This window comes from Cuculus canorus, chromosome 1 (assembly GCF_017976375.1).
Source record: "Cuculus canorus isolate bCucCan1 chromosome 1, bCucCan1.pri, whole genome shotgun sequence".
Lineage (NCBI taxonomy): Eukaryota > Metazoa > Chordata > Aves > Cuculiformes > Cuculidae > Cuculus > Cuculus canorus.
Window position 1 is genome coordinate 92620354 of NC_071401.1, and position 16304 is coordinate 92636657.

The following is a 16304-nucleotide window of genomic DNA, read 5'->3' on the forward strand; positions in this document are numbered from 1 at the left end:
GCATGGCATAAACTACAAATTCACTCTGTCTTCTAAGTTTTGAGAACTTTTTGCTAGAATTGAGGAAATTGTTCACGAAGCCGTGTGACCACAGTCATTATTGTAACAGGACAACCACAAGGCTTCACACCCATACAAAGTACAAAAGAAGGGGAGGAGGACTTACAAAAGAAGAGGAGGAGGACTTTGTTTTCCATCACCCTGTCAGATTAGACACTTGCTGCTGCCAGCTTGCTTGTCTGAGACAGGCAGGTTGCTAGCAGAGAGAATCAGAACAGGCGTCTCCTATCAAGCTTGCACAGTAATAACACATTCCTGCTTCCTTGCTGCTGAGGGCAGCAATAGGCACAATGAGTTTGCAAGGCTAGGTGGTGATCTGTTATGAAGAAGCAGAACAGTTAAAACTCTTCTTAGCTAGCTTTTCTAGTTCCAGCAGTATGCACTAGCAAATCCTGAAAAGCTAGCATTAAAGGAGTTTTCAGCTTGTCCTTACTTTAATCCTTTTTTTCTGTCTTCCTCACTCCTCCAATACAATCTGCACACACATATGCCTGTTACACCCTGGCTTGCCCAGTCTTTGCTGATACAGGTGATTTGTCTGCAGCTCGATATGCAGGCTGCATAGGATGGGATGCTGCAGCACTGTGACAGAGAAAATGACATGTTCAATTGTGTGCTGGCGCCACTGCACAGCTTCTCTAACGTGTGTTGGGGCCAGGGTGCATCCTGATAGGCATGGCAAGAAGGGTATGGGATGGAAAGACATGAGGGATGTCTGTCCTATCCCACATGACTTCCTCCAAGGTCAAAGTCCCTTTAGTAAGGCCCCCATCCCGATTATACTTGAAGCAAAAACGGGAGGAAAGACTTTAGTTGTGAAAGCTCCTGTGGTAAGTAGAACCTAAATTGGCAAAATCCTGTACAAAATACAAAAATTCTTGTGCCAGCTCTGCCCCTGCAGAGCTGCAGGTTGCTAGTTAGGTCTTGCTGCTGCTGAATTGCCAATGCTTGCAAAAATTGCTCGCCTTTCTCCATAACCCAGTATAATGCCCTGCCAAGACCTATAATGCCACAGACCTGCTGACACACCCCACCAGGTATTGACATGATGGACAAAGCTATTGGGGAGTGGAATTTTGTCTGAGAACCTGCAACTGTGTTACGATAAGGTGATTTTGAGTTAGTGTTAGTCTAAGTTCCCTTCAGAATTAACGGAGTAAACCAGATATTTTGGGATGATCTCATCTTATCCGAAGTAGAAAGCTAAAACGGGGCAGATGAATCATGTCCTGAAGGTGCTAATTTTTCTCCGTTGCCAACAGGGGCCAGCCCAAGGCAAGACAAATGGCTTCATCCCTGTCACGGCACCACACAGCAAATACAGTTGCATCTCTGGGAAGAGATGAAGCCATAGTTCCTGCAGGGAGAGCTCATTCTTCCCAAACAGCCCTGCTAGGTAGCAGCCCCCAGATCCACACACCTGGCCAAGGACGATCTGCTCTTCCCTAGTCTACTAGTCTTCCCTTTCTACTAGAAAGACAAAAAGGAGAGCTGAGAGGTTATACTTACTCATCCCTTTGGCCCTGTAGGACAGCCCACTGGTGCATGGCTGTAGGGCTATGGTGTATTACTTGCCCTGTAGGCTGAGGAACACAGCAGTGACAAACCTGAGCCAAGCAGATAGTCTCCTGTTTACCATGTTTTACCAATTATGCATTCTTATTTCTTTGTTCCAGGGATGACTTCAACGAATACTAATCATGGGTTTAGGCCCCATTCAGGAGAAGTGAAAGAAAAGGATCTTTTCCTTTAACACTAGTTAGGATTTCAAAACTAATGGCACGATATTCAGGCTCTTGTATGTGGTGCATAAGAGAAAGTGGGCTCACTGATAGCTGGCAATCTATAGCTATCAGTTTCCTTAGACAAGAGGGATGATTAGACGTGTGAAATGACCTTAGTGACAGTTACGGAAAATGACAGTTGGAATATCACAGTTTTTAATTATCTGAGAGCTAGCATATAATATTTTTTTTTATTCACTGGGTGTTTTTTACACAGATAATTTTGCCACGCTTGTAAAATTGTGTCTTTTTTAATATTAATTTATATAAGTTGCTGATTCAGTGAATCCAATGTAAAATTCTCCATGAGGAACAGCAGAAATGATGAAGAGTTTATACACTGCATAAAGTTTCTCAGTGTGAGAAGTCAAATTAAGATTTTGAACACACTTGATGCACAATTAAACTTTTAATCAGAAGAGTAGGCTGTTTATAGCTGCAATGAGATGAATAAAAGCTTAGGGCCTGCTATCAATACCAAACCACGGTAACGAGTTAGTGATTCTCATTGCCACAACAGTAATGGCAAATTCCAACAAACACATCAGTCCCCTCCCTCTGCAAGTGACTGCTCATTGCTCCTTGACCACTGCACTGGCTTCATGTGTTGCCAATGTGCCACCCTCCATTCTCATTCCGTCTTGCACCAACCCAGAACATAAAAAAGCAAGCAGAAGAGGACTGTGTGGAAACAAATCAAAACCTTTTTAGTCGAATGTTTTCACAGAGTTCAGGGCTATACTTTAAACTAGTATTTAGTTTAAAGTCTCGAGGAGACAGATTGGATCGCACTGAGATTCTCACAGACACCATTATCCCTTCCTCTTTTTTTTGGCTGTAATTCCCGTTACTTTAACTGCATGTGCAACTAGAGAACTGCCTTGCTCTTTGTGCCTGTGACAGAATGGCCACAGAGTCTGATGCCAGGGCTTAGCCCAGGTGACCTGCAGGCAGCAGGAACTCCAATTGCTTGTCCACCATCTCTTTGTTCCATGTCACCTCTTCAGAGTGATGAAATATATTAGTTTCTCAACCCTTATGCCATCTCACATGCTAGTAAAGAAGACACTTGGGTGGCTTTAAGACAGAACTCAAGTGCACTTAGGCATTGCAAAGGCCATTGAAAGAGAAGTGAGTTTCCAGCCTGGTCTGTCCCGAAAACTAAGCCAAAAATTCAAGAATTCTTGAAGATTTCGGTGTAACCAGGTCTTCAGGCAGCTGAAACCGGTACAGGGAGCACCATCTGGTGGCTACTGCTGCACAGTGCAGCCCTTCTTTGATCTAATACCTTGATGGGTAGTTTTCCATGCATATTTAATCAAAATATTAACAAGATTTTTGGAAGCTCAGATATAGTGTTATATTCATCCAGCATCATCATAAAAAAAATCCCATATCTTTATGAAGTTAGAAGTATAGGAGATGGAATAATTGCCACAAAAGAACCTTTGAAATCTGACTCCACGCAGTCTTTTCTAATTAAACCTTTTTTTTTGCTTCACTGTGCACGTCTGCTGTGGGATCACACAGCTGCACTAACTCACTGCAAAAATATGAACCAGACAGACAGAGCACAGAACTGCAGAAAAGTAAGCCGAGTTTGTCTTCAGTGACTTGAGTGGCCACATAGACAGTGCCTTAAACATATGACAGGACCAAGACTATCTAAAAATATCGTGAATTGTCTATAATTCGGCCTAACCTTCACTAACATTGCTGCTGGCATAGGATCATGGTGATCTTAGAACTGGACATTTACAACATCAGTGACAAAAGCTTGCATTTTCTTTAAATTAAAGCATCTACTATCGCTACGTTTTCTAGCACAATTTCACATATATCTGACCGTGAGAAAAACAGATGTCTGCTAGACAGCATGAGTAACTAGAGAGATGTGGCTTCAGCCTTACAGCACAAAAGAGCTTGCTCAGGACAATCTTTTAACTGGGTCCATGAGACAATCAAGTGGATGTGAGCTGGCTGAATCCCAGTTTCTCACTTCAAACTTTCTAACTACAAGTTGAACACAGCCCTAAATTCTTGAATGTTTGGAAACAGAGTCTTTAAAAGAATCAGTTAACACTGGAAGCAACTCGTAGATGGGCATGTTTATATAGCAAAAATGTTTAAACCAAACCCCTTTTTAGCAGCAGTGCTGCCTCTCTGTGCTCATAAAGTGGAAGCCAGTCTTCCAGCAAACCAATGCACCAGCTTGATTGCTGGTAGGTAAACAGGTATGTTATTGATTTGGGTCCCCTGAATGCAATATCCTGGGACAGCCCAGCTATCGTAAAAATGACATGGGATTGACAGTGGTAATGTTTCTGTTGCTAGATTATTTTCACGGTATAAAGCAGATGTCAGCAGGGTTTTTTTTATTACAAACTCAATCATATGGACTAGCTGCAGTCTTTAGTCAAGCCAGGCAGTGTCATGTGCAGTAGTGTGGGCCTGGGACTGGCTGTCTGATGTTTCTGCTGCTTGTTCATGCTTCCTGGCACCAGCTGACAAGGTCCTACCAAAACCCAAATCTTGCAGTTCATTTTTCCAGGCTATGCTGAGTATTTACTTATAGACTCAGCACATACTGCTTAGTCTGTAGGTCAATATATGCTTAGGATATCCTGAAATCCTACAGCATGTTTAGGAAGAGATAGGAAAGCTTGGCTAAGGCACATCACTATGCTATTGGCTTGGATCACCTGCAGCTCTGACCCTTCTTGTTGCTATTTTGTCTGACTTGAGTGTCTTCATATTTTTTAGTGTCTCACTTTAGTGTCTATTTCTCTTTTAGTTCTATTTCTCTAGTTCACATGTCCAAGGAGATAAAACTTTTGTGACTGAGGGAGAGAGGAGGCAAGACTGGAGGCACTGTGGAAGAAAAGCTGGCACTGTGGAATGGCCATGGACTGGGGCAGAGGAGGTCATGGTGACAGGAAGGTGCATTACTGCAGTGGTGGGGTGTAGACAGTGCAGGATGGCAGCCCCTATAGGAAATCAGACTTGTACAGTTCTGCTGCACTGATAGGGGCTCATGCCTGTCTCTTGAAGCCAAAGCAGATCAAGTGTTTCTGCATAATAATGTCAGCCAGTTCCAGGGTAAAAAATGTGTCTGAAACAGGCCTGAAAAAGTGCCTTTCCTTAGTCGTATAAACCGTGACCCACAAAGATGTAGGGGCTGCTTAAATCCCGCTGATATCAACCGGGGCCAGCTACCTAGATACCTTTGAGTGTTTTACCATCAGCTATTTGCTTCCCTGTCCCACTGGCTGGGCCTCAATCTCCCTGAGTAGTATTGCTGCTTGGAAGCAAGGAAGTGATCCCCTATGAAAAGGGGAGCTTTGGCTACTCCTGCTCTCATTTTCAGAGAGTTCTAAGTCCAGCCACCAAAGTATGGTGGTAGGGGTTTTTTTTGTTGGAGTATGGGGAAAAAAAGGGCTAGAACCATTAGGTCTAACTTCTTTTGTTTAATCTAACCAAAAGAGATTGTGCCTCTGTGTAATGGTCTACTGGATCAAGGTTAGCTCTGTTGTTGATGGTACTGGCCTCTCCTCCAGTGGCTAGAAGAGGCTCCAAAGTACAGGACAAAATAAGAACAGCAGATGCCTTCAGAACGCAATGTTGTAAAACCAGAGATTTTATTTATAAAGTATTTTTGAGAAAATAATTTAAAAACACGCTTTTTTTCAGAGAGTTTAAATATATTTTGCAAGAACAAGCCCCAGGATTCCATAGTACAAGCCTGCTGTACATGGTCTTTATTTCAACATCATGTGCAAGGACATTAGAAAGTTTTACTAAAAATGAGAGTTTGCTATTCAAAGTAGACCCTTCAAAAAAGTAAGGAAACAGTATTAACATAAGCACAAGTGCTTATCTGTATTTTCAACACATAGCTCACTGGAGAACTTGTATTTCCTGACAGAAAACATTGTCAAGTGACTGCTCAGTGAATATAGCACCAGACTTAGCTATGTTTAAACCCTCCATAAAATAAATTTAACAAATATTAATCACACTGACTTTCATTCGGTGAGGTAGTCTGTGGCTCAATGCCCCAAACCTCAGCAGGACAGCCAAACAGATACTATATGGAAGGAAATGGAGAGCATGTCATACAAGACCCATCTGTCATAGGTCCCCAAAAAAACAAATATTCCAAGAGTAACGTAAACCACCAACACAGCTTTGTATGCAAAGATGTCATAGGTAATGTCACAACCTTCTCTTGCCAACCAGCACAGGCCATTGGCCTCTCACAGTGACAGAGGAGCAAGGCTGGGTGTGACCTCCCTCACCAGGGTGATGATACAGCCTGAACTAAATTAGCCTTTATGCAGTAAGGCCAGCACATAAGACGGCTTCACCCTCCTGCTTAACCAGGGTCTATGGCAAGGTTCTTCCTGGAAACATACTGTAATGCAGGAAAGAAGATATAAAAAAAATTAACACTGGCTGTGCCCAGAAGACAGCAAATTTTCTTGTACACCACTGCTCTGATGAGGTCCTTTGTCTGCTGATGTCCTACAACATGCTACAGTTCTGGACAAATCCTTACTCTAATCCATGCCATGTAACTGCAATGTAATCTGCAAAGACAAAGGGCCTGAGCTGTTTGAGGGGCAAAGCCAGGACCTCAACACAACAGGATATTCAGTGCTTCGACATGAATGCAGAACATTGACATACAGACAAAATACACACACAGGGAAAACTGGTTTGAGATTAAATACATAAATCCTACTGAAAATATGTACAACAATATACTGCCCTTTATCATTTGTTGAACAACATGTTCCAAGCAGAAAAAAATACACCATAGGGGAAACAGACTGTAGGGTCACTGAGGCTACAGCTAAGAGTGATGAAAACAGATAAGGGATATTTATTTTCGTTGCTCTAAAGCACAAGGTCTGGTCCAATGCCAATGGATTTTTCAGGTTGATTTAGCAGACTCTGCTTTAGGATTACCAAGAGCAGAGCAAACTAGCACTATATGACATATCCTTGCCCGATCAACCATTTTTGACAGGCAAAAATCAGTAAAATACTTCAGCCCAAATTAACCTTTGTCTCCCTTCCCCACTTAGGAACATGTTAAGGCTATGCAGGTAATTTCCTATTAAACAGCATCTGTATTTAGCATGCTATACATTTGTCACATAAAGGCATTTGTTTCTCCATAGCCCAGCCATTAAATAAATTAACCTTAAAATCAGAAGCCAGCAGATCAAACTCCTGCTCCATCACAGACCCTTACAGCAAGCCCACATAGCCCAGATCTATCCTACTTCCCTTTATACTCCTAACCAACATGCTAAAACACTAATTCCCTGAGCTCTTTCTGTAGTCACTGGAGAGAAAGAGGCACCTTAATATGGTGATAAAAATCTTTGGTGAGGTAAATCCCTCTTGTCCAAGTGCATAAAACCCAACAAGATGACTCTGAGCTCAGTGCAGTCAGGTGACCACAGGTACTAAGATCAGTCACTCCATTTGATGTGTCATATAAATATAAGACAATATTGAGTATTTCGGATGCTGTCTCTGTTTATAGTCAGTGGTTAGGAATCATTACAATACCTGAACAGTCTGAACAAAATTTTCTTCACGCCTCACTGTACCACATGCACAATGGGGAAAATTCTTCACTCTATCTGAGTGCAATGTTAAAAGGATGATTCATTAGAGGATGTTAGGAGCTCAGGAATTTGATGATGGACATGGGAAGAAGAGGATAGTGTTATGTTAATACATAAGTTAATATAAACTTATATATATTAACTATGCAGTTAATACTTAATACATACAATTAACATTGAATTTTAAGACAAATATGTTAAAATTTCCCCTTACCCAAAATATATAAATGAAACTGCTGTCTTATACTATAAGTGCTTCTGGACAAAATTTCCCAGGAGTCCTTTGGGTTCAACGACATATTTACCCATTTTCTTCTTCATATAGATGTAAAGAAATGTTACCAGAATAATCATTACTAATGCAACTCCAAGTAAAACTCCAAGGACAATCACTGCCACTTTCCAGCCGGAACCTTTTTCAGTTGATGACTGAGCAAGCAGAGCTGGAAATTTAAAACACATTTTAGAAATGTTAGCTAGAAATAGTAAAAAGCAAGTATAAGAAAGCTTGCATCCATCCATAATCTACATGATATCTGGACTATGCGTTCTGTGAGTATTTAAATAGGTAATCTGAAATACTTGAATCTTGTAAAAGGGAGAAGTTAATTTATTAGCTTTTGTGAAGAGCAGGAGATCGGACCCTTTAATCCCCATACAATCAAAGAAGCTGTTTCAACATCACTTACGTTGTACTGTTACTTCAGTTTGGTCACCAAATTTGCTCTTTAATGTTTGACTTAAGTACGCCTCCATGACATTGACATCGACGGGGTCTTGTTTTTGCAGTAGAGAAATAAAATAAGCAATCACACTCCCAGGTCTGAATCCAAGTATAATGATATCAAAATGGTCATCTTTCAGTTTACTGCGCATTTCTCTAACAACCTGTATAAATTGAAATTTATATTTGTTCCATTTGTCAATGAACTGAGGCAAAGCAAGAATGCACACATTGTAAACACATCAGAATACTTTTGTTCTGCAATTATCATTCTTCTAGGGTAATCTTTCTGGAATATCAAATATCTGAATAATGACAGTAATTTTTCTGTAAATGACTAAAAATCTTACTGAAAAAGGATTCCAGAACAGCACATAGTCTGTAACTGACACTGAGAAATCAAAGTTTGACTTCCAAAGCAGTAATCTGTTTAGCTACCTGTCATTGGATAATGCCTTGAAACTTGATATTCTCCTCTATAGACTAAAAACCCTTATGAGACTCTGTTTGCATAAAATGTGGAATATTCAAAGTGCACCTAACATTTCTAAAGTTGTCTTCAATGTTCCCTATCTTTTTTAACATGTACAACTAAACTTAAAGCATGGTCACGCACACACTACCAGCACAGAATTTGATGTTAGAGGTTTAGAACACCTAAAATGTTTTGATTTCCAGATTATCAAAAATCATGATGTTACAGAATAACTATACAAAGAGAGACAAGAGTCTGATTTGTCTCTCAATCATTCCAGCATAAACCATGTAGACCCATTACACCAGTTGTAATGGTTTCATATTTACTCTGATGTCTCCAAGAGTACAGCCTTGCCTAGTGCTTTCGCGTGGAGGTAGGGCAAGAACAAGCAGTCCTCCCCTCTAAGCAAGACCGGTAGATACATTTCTGCCAGGACTGATCTTCAAAGAAAATTAGGGGTTTTATTCAACCCACTATGAAAAAGGTATCTTCTTGCCATGGAAAAATATGATATTTTACCTGAAATGTTGGAAAGATTACTATTTTTCATAGGTGATGACAGACTCTGTTCCGAATCATTGCCCATTTGTCTGCCTCTGCCTTTCTCTGTGGGATAAACCACAACCCCAAACTACATAGAGACACTCCAAAAATGCTTTTATTTTCCTCAGCAAGATGAGTGTCCTGGACAGGAAATCTGTCCTACACAGGTGATTTTAAAATTTCAAAACTACAACTACAGAGTGATAGTACTGTGGAATTTCAAAGAAATTGTTCAATATTAAAATCGTAAAAAAAATCCAATGCAGAAACAGGCTATATTTTAAGTTATGTTAGTACAGCCTCTCCTTGGATTTCACATTTTTTAAAGAAAAGTATGATAACAGTCATGCTGGCGTGTTGCACAGAACCTGAGTGAAAGCTTATTAAAAGGCAGTAAAGGGATTCCTGTTGCATTTAGTCAGGTTGGAGGAAGCCTTTTAAATTCACTAAAGTAAATTTTCTATCCATTAAATGGAGATGCTAGCAGTCGTAAGACAAGGTTACAAAGAGTTGGCGTTGTGAGAACAAATTAATTAGTGCTTATGAAATCCATGGAGACTCTTAGCTAAAAAGTATAATGATCACACTAAAAATAATTGTCTTTATTAAGTTATTTAAAAGCGGTCTGCCCCAATCTTAAAGTTTTAACTTTCCAACAGGCTCATGTATATCAGGATTCCTGAGACGTGTAAATTGTTACTCCTTTTCTTTAATATCCTGCTGAAGACAGCTGAGTAGCAGACTGCTTCTTCTGCTTGTCAGCTTTACTAGGCTCATCCACAGTCTGTAAGCTTCCACACACTCTTTTCATTTCTTTGCTGATATTGACACCTTCTCCAGTCCAGCAACCGCTACCGTGAAGCAAATTCACAACAATCTTGACTAACAGTACACACAAGTATAATACTGGGACTAACAGTGTACACGTATAAAGGTCTCGTTTCCAAGTTTTCGTACAAGTTCATTTATAATTACAAAGGAGATTACAGCAACTTACTTCTGTTTTGATACTTTCAGATATTGTTTTGTAGCCTTCACTATTAGAATCGTAAAGCGTATTGTTAAATGTCTGGCTTTTTAATAAAACTCTGCAGCCAAATGCTTGGTAACCTGGAAAAAAAAAAAGGCTGAAACAATTAGGTGAATTTCATGATGTCACTCCACACTTGCTTTTTGCCCTTTATTATCTTATGTATTTATTATTCTAGTTGATAAAACCAGAAACTAATCAAATAATAGAAAAGTGTATAATGTAAGAGTACCTAATGCACTGGCTTCTGAACCTTCAAGAGTTGAATGTCTTCTTTTTTAAATTTGTCAGCCATCACAATTCTCAAATCTTGTTAGTCATACCTGAATTATTCAAGGTGCAAGCTACTCCCTAATTCAGCAGCCATTCTCCCACTGATTTCAGCAGAAGCAAGATCAGTCTATTAGATTCTGCAAGACAGTATGTTTCAATCCACCCAAGTAGGTGGATGAGCCCTAAGCTGAAAGAAGTATGCTTTATATAGAAAAGTCCAGACTAAAAATAGAGCTGGAAGCTGACACTGAATTTTGACAAAGGCAGTTTCCTTACCAAAGAAGTGTGAACTTCAGATGTTTTGTGAAGCAATATCATAAAGCAGATGGCAAAGCACTCGTGGAAGCTCCTATATTGTGAAATGGTACCCTATAGTTATGAATAAAGAGATCTTAAAATTCTGTAAAACTTACGTGAGCATACAATATATTTTAAGTCAGAACAGCCGGTATTTTCTGATATGCAAAACTCGGTTTTGTTGAAACAGTAAGCAGGATCTGTAAAATAGATATAAAAAGTCAAGATAATTGCCTCTGCACACGCATGATTATTGCTAGCAAGAAAATCATAGGGTGAAAAAACCTTCTTTGAGCTCCACTTAGTGCACCATACTTCCAAACTGAAATAACTGAAAGCATTTAATCATGTTCAAGGAGTAACCTGAGCAGCAGTTCCTCTTGTCCAGGGAAAACTTAGAACCGCAAATTACAAAAACGGAGATATCAGAAGACTGGTAGGTGGTGGGTATATAGATTCTATTTCAGAACTTTACTGGGATAATGTTGGGAACTGTAATTTGTTGTGGGAGTTAGAGATACAGGTTGTACGCTTGTACAGCTGAGGCAAACTAGATAGAGTTTTCAGAAGTAGAGGTCACCTGCGATTTCATTTCAAAACGATAAGCATCATGAAGTCTCAAAATGTCATTAAGCTTGTCTGACTGTCTAATCTAAATTATTTATAATGTGTCAAAGCAGTAGTAAAGAATGGTGTTGCAGTTTTTATACTCATTTGGTATAGCTCTAGTTGTCCTCACAGAACTGAACATAACCTTTAACACCATATAAAATCCAGGTGACTTGGTCTTTATTGCTCTTTGTAGTTAGCTCACAAACACTTTTCTGGTAAGGCACATGACTTCAGATTACAAAAATTTCTTTTATAGTGGAAAATAGAGATACTAATAAAGGAAAGCCACTGGACTGAAGTACTGAAAGATTTGGATGGAAATCATGATGAAAATCCCTTGGCTTTGTGGTCCTAATGCCTACAACAGAAGGTAAGTCCATAAGAAGGAACCTCGTTTAACTTCTAGGATAACTGCTGTAGAATGGTTTCGAGAATAATTAGACAATCCCCTAGACAACTGAAAAAAAATAAAGTAGAATAAAGAGAGTTACGTTTTAGCGGTCAAGAAATGCTGAGAGAAAGTAGCTATTGCCAAAAGTCAAGTTAGATCTTTCAAAGGATACTAAAAGAAATCATGAAAATTTTCTCAGGCACAGAGAAACTATGATCAAGTGCCATACGGTTTTGCCAAAAGTGGATCATGCCAGGATAATCTAGTATCTTCCTTTGACAACATGACTTTCAGATATCTTCCAGTGATAGCAAAGCAATATTATACAAGTGGTATATGCTAAGTGGTAACTTTTTAGTGAAAAGAGATTTGTCTAAAGGAAATGGCCAATGGTGAGATGGCAACAGGTATCTTTAAAAGAAGAAACCTTAGTTTAGGATACTAGTGTAGTTTTCCTTGAGAATCAGTCCGGATGTAGAACTTGTTCAACATTTCCATTATAGATCTTGCCAGAAAATGCAGGAGTTTGCTCATAAAATTTGCCAATTGCACAAAGTTATTAGGTGTCATTAACACAGGGGAGAACTGAGGTATCTTCCAGCAAGAATTGTATCAATGTGAGGGTGGAGCAGCAGCACTGAGATGGCATATGCTGTAAACTGTGCATTTTGGGATTACTAATAAAAATGTCTTCTCTAACCTGGCAGCACAAGCATTGAAGAGATAAGGTCTTCGGTACCTGAGCTGATCACAGCTGTGATGCAGCTGTGAAAAAAGCATATGTAGCTGTACAACACATTATTCACTATGTTTCCAGTAGAGACAGGAATACTAATGATATGGTAAGCACAATGGTCCAAGTTTGCCTGCTTTCTATTGATCTGTAATCTCATTTTACCTACGAATGTGGATAAATGAGGTGATGGTGACTTCTATCTAAAAAAAATGAAGAGTGATGGTGGCCTGCAAGGCAGAGGCGAATTCTTCTTAGGAATGGAAAAGATGGCTTGTCTAGCAAACAGAGACTGAGAGCACTGTCTGTAGAAAAGGTCTGTAATTATAACTAGGAGTGAGAGCACAATATGAGGAAAGGAAAACAGGGGAACTATTTAAGTTTGGAGGGCAATGTTGGCACAAAAGCAAATGGATATGGATTTATCATAGAAACTTTTAGATTGGCAATTTGGTAACATTTTCAAGAACATCAGAACATTGTACTTCTGCAAGTACTCTCCATTTGGAATACCTAACTGCCAAAAGACTTTCAAGATGGCTTATAAATGAGTTGATGAGAACCCTCTATCATTTTTACCTTGTACATAGCCATACTTATCAGACCACTTGTTGTAAACTTTGGTAAGAGGCAGGTATGGATCACAGGCTCAGCAATGCTCTAAGGGCACTACAGAGCTTATGTGTGGGCAGAGGTGGGCAGAGGAAGATCTTTCAAGAGAAGCAAGTTCGTGCCTGTCTGCAACATTTTTTTTCAGAGGTGCCTGTGACATGATGACTATCAATGCACAGACATTACGACTGCAGAGGTCCTGTTGAGTGCCCTTGGATGATGGATACAAATTATGTGTACAGTCTCTAAAAGGCTAGTAAAAAAGGCAATGTCACCTGGGAGGCCCTGTGCATGATATGAAAAGTTTAGTCAAAACCTTTTGGCTGAGGGAAAGGATGTCACCATCCAGGACTATATACTTCTCAACAGATACTTTCTGGTTGTATCTGAAATCTTGAGAAAAAAATATAGCATGTGTTCTACATTTTATGCTTTAGTAAAATGATACAATTAGACAATCTGTCTTAATGTCTATATTCTAGGACGAAAGAAAAAGATATCAATGAAAATTAAGGACTGCCTGCATTAACAAAAGCACATATAGCCTAAACTTCACATTACCAGAATATTTCCTGTTAAATTGACAACCAAAATATCTTGATTTTTGTACAGGGTTGTCGGGTTCAATGATACATCGTCACCAGAAATTTTACAGAATAAACAATCTTGTGAACTCCTATTTAATCTGAGTAGTCCTATCCAAGTAAGGAGAGGAGTCAGACCAATAAAGATGACTTACAGGAATAGTAGTTCATGAATGAAATGCAAATCATAGTGTACAAAGATGTTTATATTCATTAAAAAGAAAACACAGGATATTCAAGGAAATACCTGTTCGGACGCTGACTGAAGTCCAGGTATCCTCAGTACAAGATAACGCTCGAACAGATATTGTGTATACTTGGCCGGGAAGTAAGCGTTTAAATGAAATTTTTGCCTCTTTTGTAGTGGTTTTATTTATCTCCTGGTTTCTGTCCATGAGGGAGACAGTGTAGAGGCTGCCTCTCCTGCCACCGGTCCAGCTGAACTGTATTGCTTCCCCAGTCACATTCTGAACTTTGATGGACACTGGGACTGTAAAGTGAAAAAGTTTCATGAGAGAAGTTCATTTCACCTCCGCAATTCCACACATTTAATATCGAAGTAAAAAAAATACAAATTAAATCAACATAAACCTTAGTGAGTTTTTTTAGGGCTGATTTCAGCTTTTTACCCCATTTCCCCATAAGAGCAGAAATAAACTGCTTGGTCTATAAATATAAATCTTTCAACAATGTATTTTATTTGGTGAGTCCAAAACACAAATGGGTGACATTCTACTTGCTTCTTGTCTTTCTCACCATAGACAAGGCAGCTGCTCTGATGACTGTTATGAGGTCAACTGCTATTTGACTCACACTGTTATCATCAGGAGGATGAATTACTAAAAAGCCACAAGGAAACCTTGTGTTTAGAGCAGTAGACAGGCATTTGACAATGTGCTTTATAATATTAAGAAAAATCATGTATCACAGCAGTTTCTCAATGGGGGCAGGCACTCAGTGGAACCTTATTGTGTCCAGAAGGGCTTTACAGAGGTGCCGAAACTGCCTTGATTGATATTTGAATAATTATGTGTTTTCAATGGTTCTCTCTGTCTTCCCTTTCTTAAGTCATATCCTGAGATTTTACCTCACTGCTGATATGACTGATGAACAAGAATATTGTATCTAATTTCAATCTCATCAATATTAAATATTTACTTACTGCAAGGTCTTGATGCAAATGTAGTAGTGAAAATGGAATTAGCTGTGGATCCTGTAAATCGCTCTGTAGCATTTTTCAGAGGTACTGTAGTAATCTGTTCTGTAGAATAGCAATTTGGAGGCAGTGAGTAGAATTTCTTCTAAAGTTTCATCAAGATCAGGCTATTCATTTTCATAAGCAACTTTCAAAAAACAAGCCCAGAAAATATGTTTCCATTGTTTCCCTAAGTAGTTAACTCTGGTACCCATTCTCACATAAAACCCAACCCATCAAAGGCCAGTGTAAGTAATCAAAATGAACTCTTACCTGAGGGATGATCAGGGGAAGGAAAAAAAACTTAAGTGCAATTTTTTAAAGCTTTTTAAGAAAGCAAAACAAAGCAAATAAACAAAAAAATGAAAACATTTACGTGTAGGCAGGTTCTGCTTTTGCTGACAAACTCTCCCTGGAACTTGGGGACTGTTGTCTGTGAATCCTTTGTTGCATTGACAGGAATAAGTTGCTCCTTCAGCAGTGCAGGTAGCATGTTGGGAACAGTCATTTAATCCTGACTGACAACTATTCCTTGCTACGGTGAAGTTAAACAAAACAGGAAAAGAACAAGGTTTTAGATCAGCATTGTAAAAAGCAATAAACAGAATACTATTTGTATTTCTCTTTCCCCCACACTCCCCCCACATCACTGGATGTTACTGCCAGTGAAACATGTACTACTACTTGAATTCACAGTGATGAATTAATTCATACCTTCTATAACAGTCTTTTTAAGATCAGCTTTCAATACTGTACTCATGTTAAGGGCCTCTATAAAAGCGTCTGAAATCTCTGGTTTTGTTATATTTTCTCCTACATCCAACACAATGTCAAAGAACACAATCACACTGCCGTTCTTGATGCTATTAATTACAATACGCATTTTTTTTTCCTTTATTAATTCTAGGATCTTCTGTGGCAGTTTTTCTTCTATCTGCAAGGTAAAAAAGTTTGAGTTATTATCTGTTCTTCTCCTTTAATGTAAAAAAATTGTTAGGGCAATATGCTGGCCATAATTCATTTAGAAGCATCTCTCATAGTATAAGAGTATGCACAACTCCCAAACAGAATTTTATTTAAACCAAGGCCTCAGAGGATCACAATACAATTGAGAAGTATGGCCTTAATAAGTACCGCTTTGTTTCTAACCATCAGACAATCTTCCCTGTCCATACTTAAGATTATTCATATCCACATCCTCATGATTATTTACATTAGGAAGAGCGCAATAGAAAATAGATCTTGGTTTAGAATTGCTAAGCAAAATACCTCTTTGATGAACGTAGTCTCAAATTCCTTAAATGCTGTACTTGATTTATTCTCATATTCAGATGTGAAAACTTTGT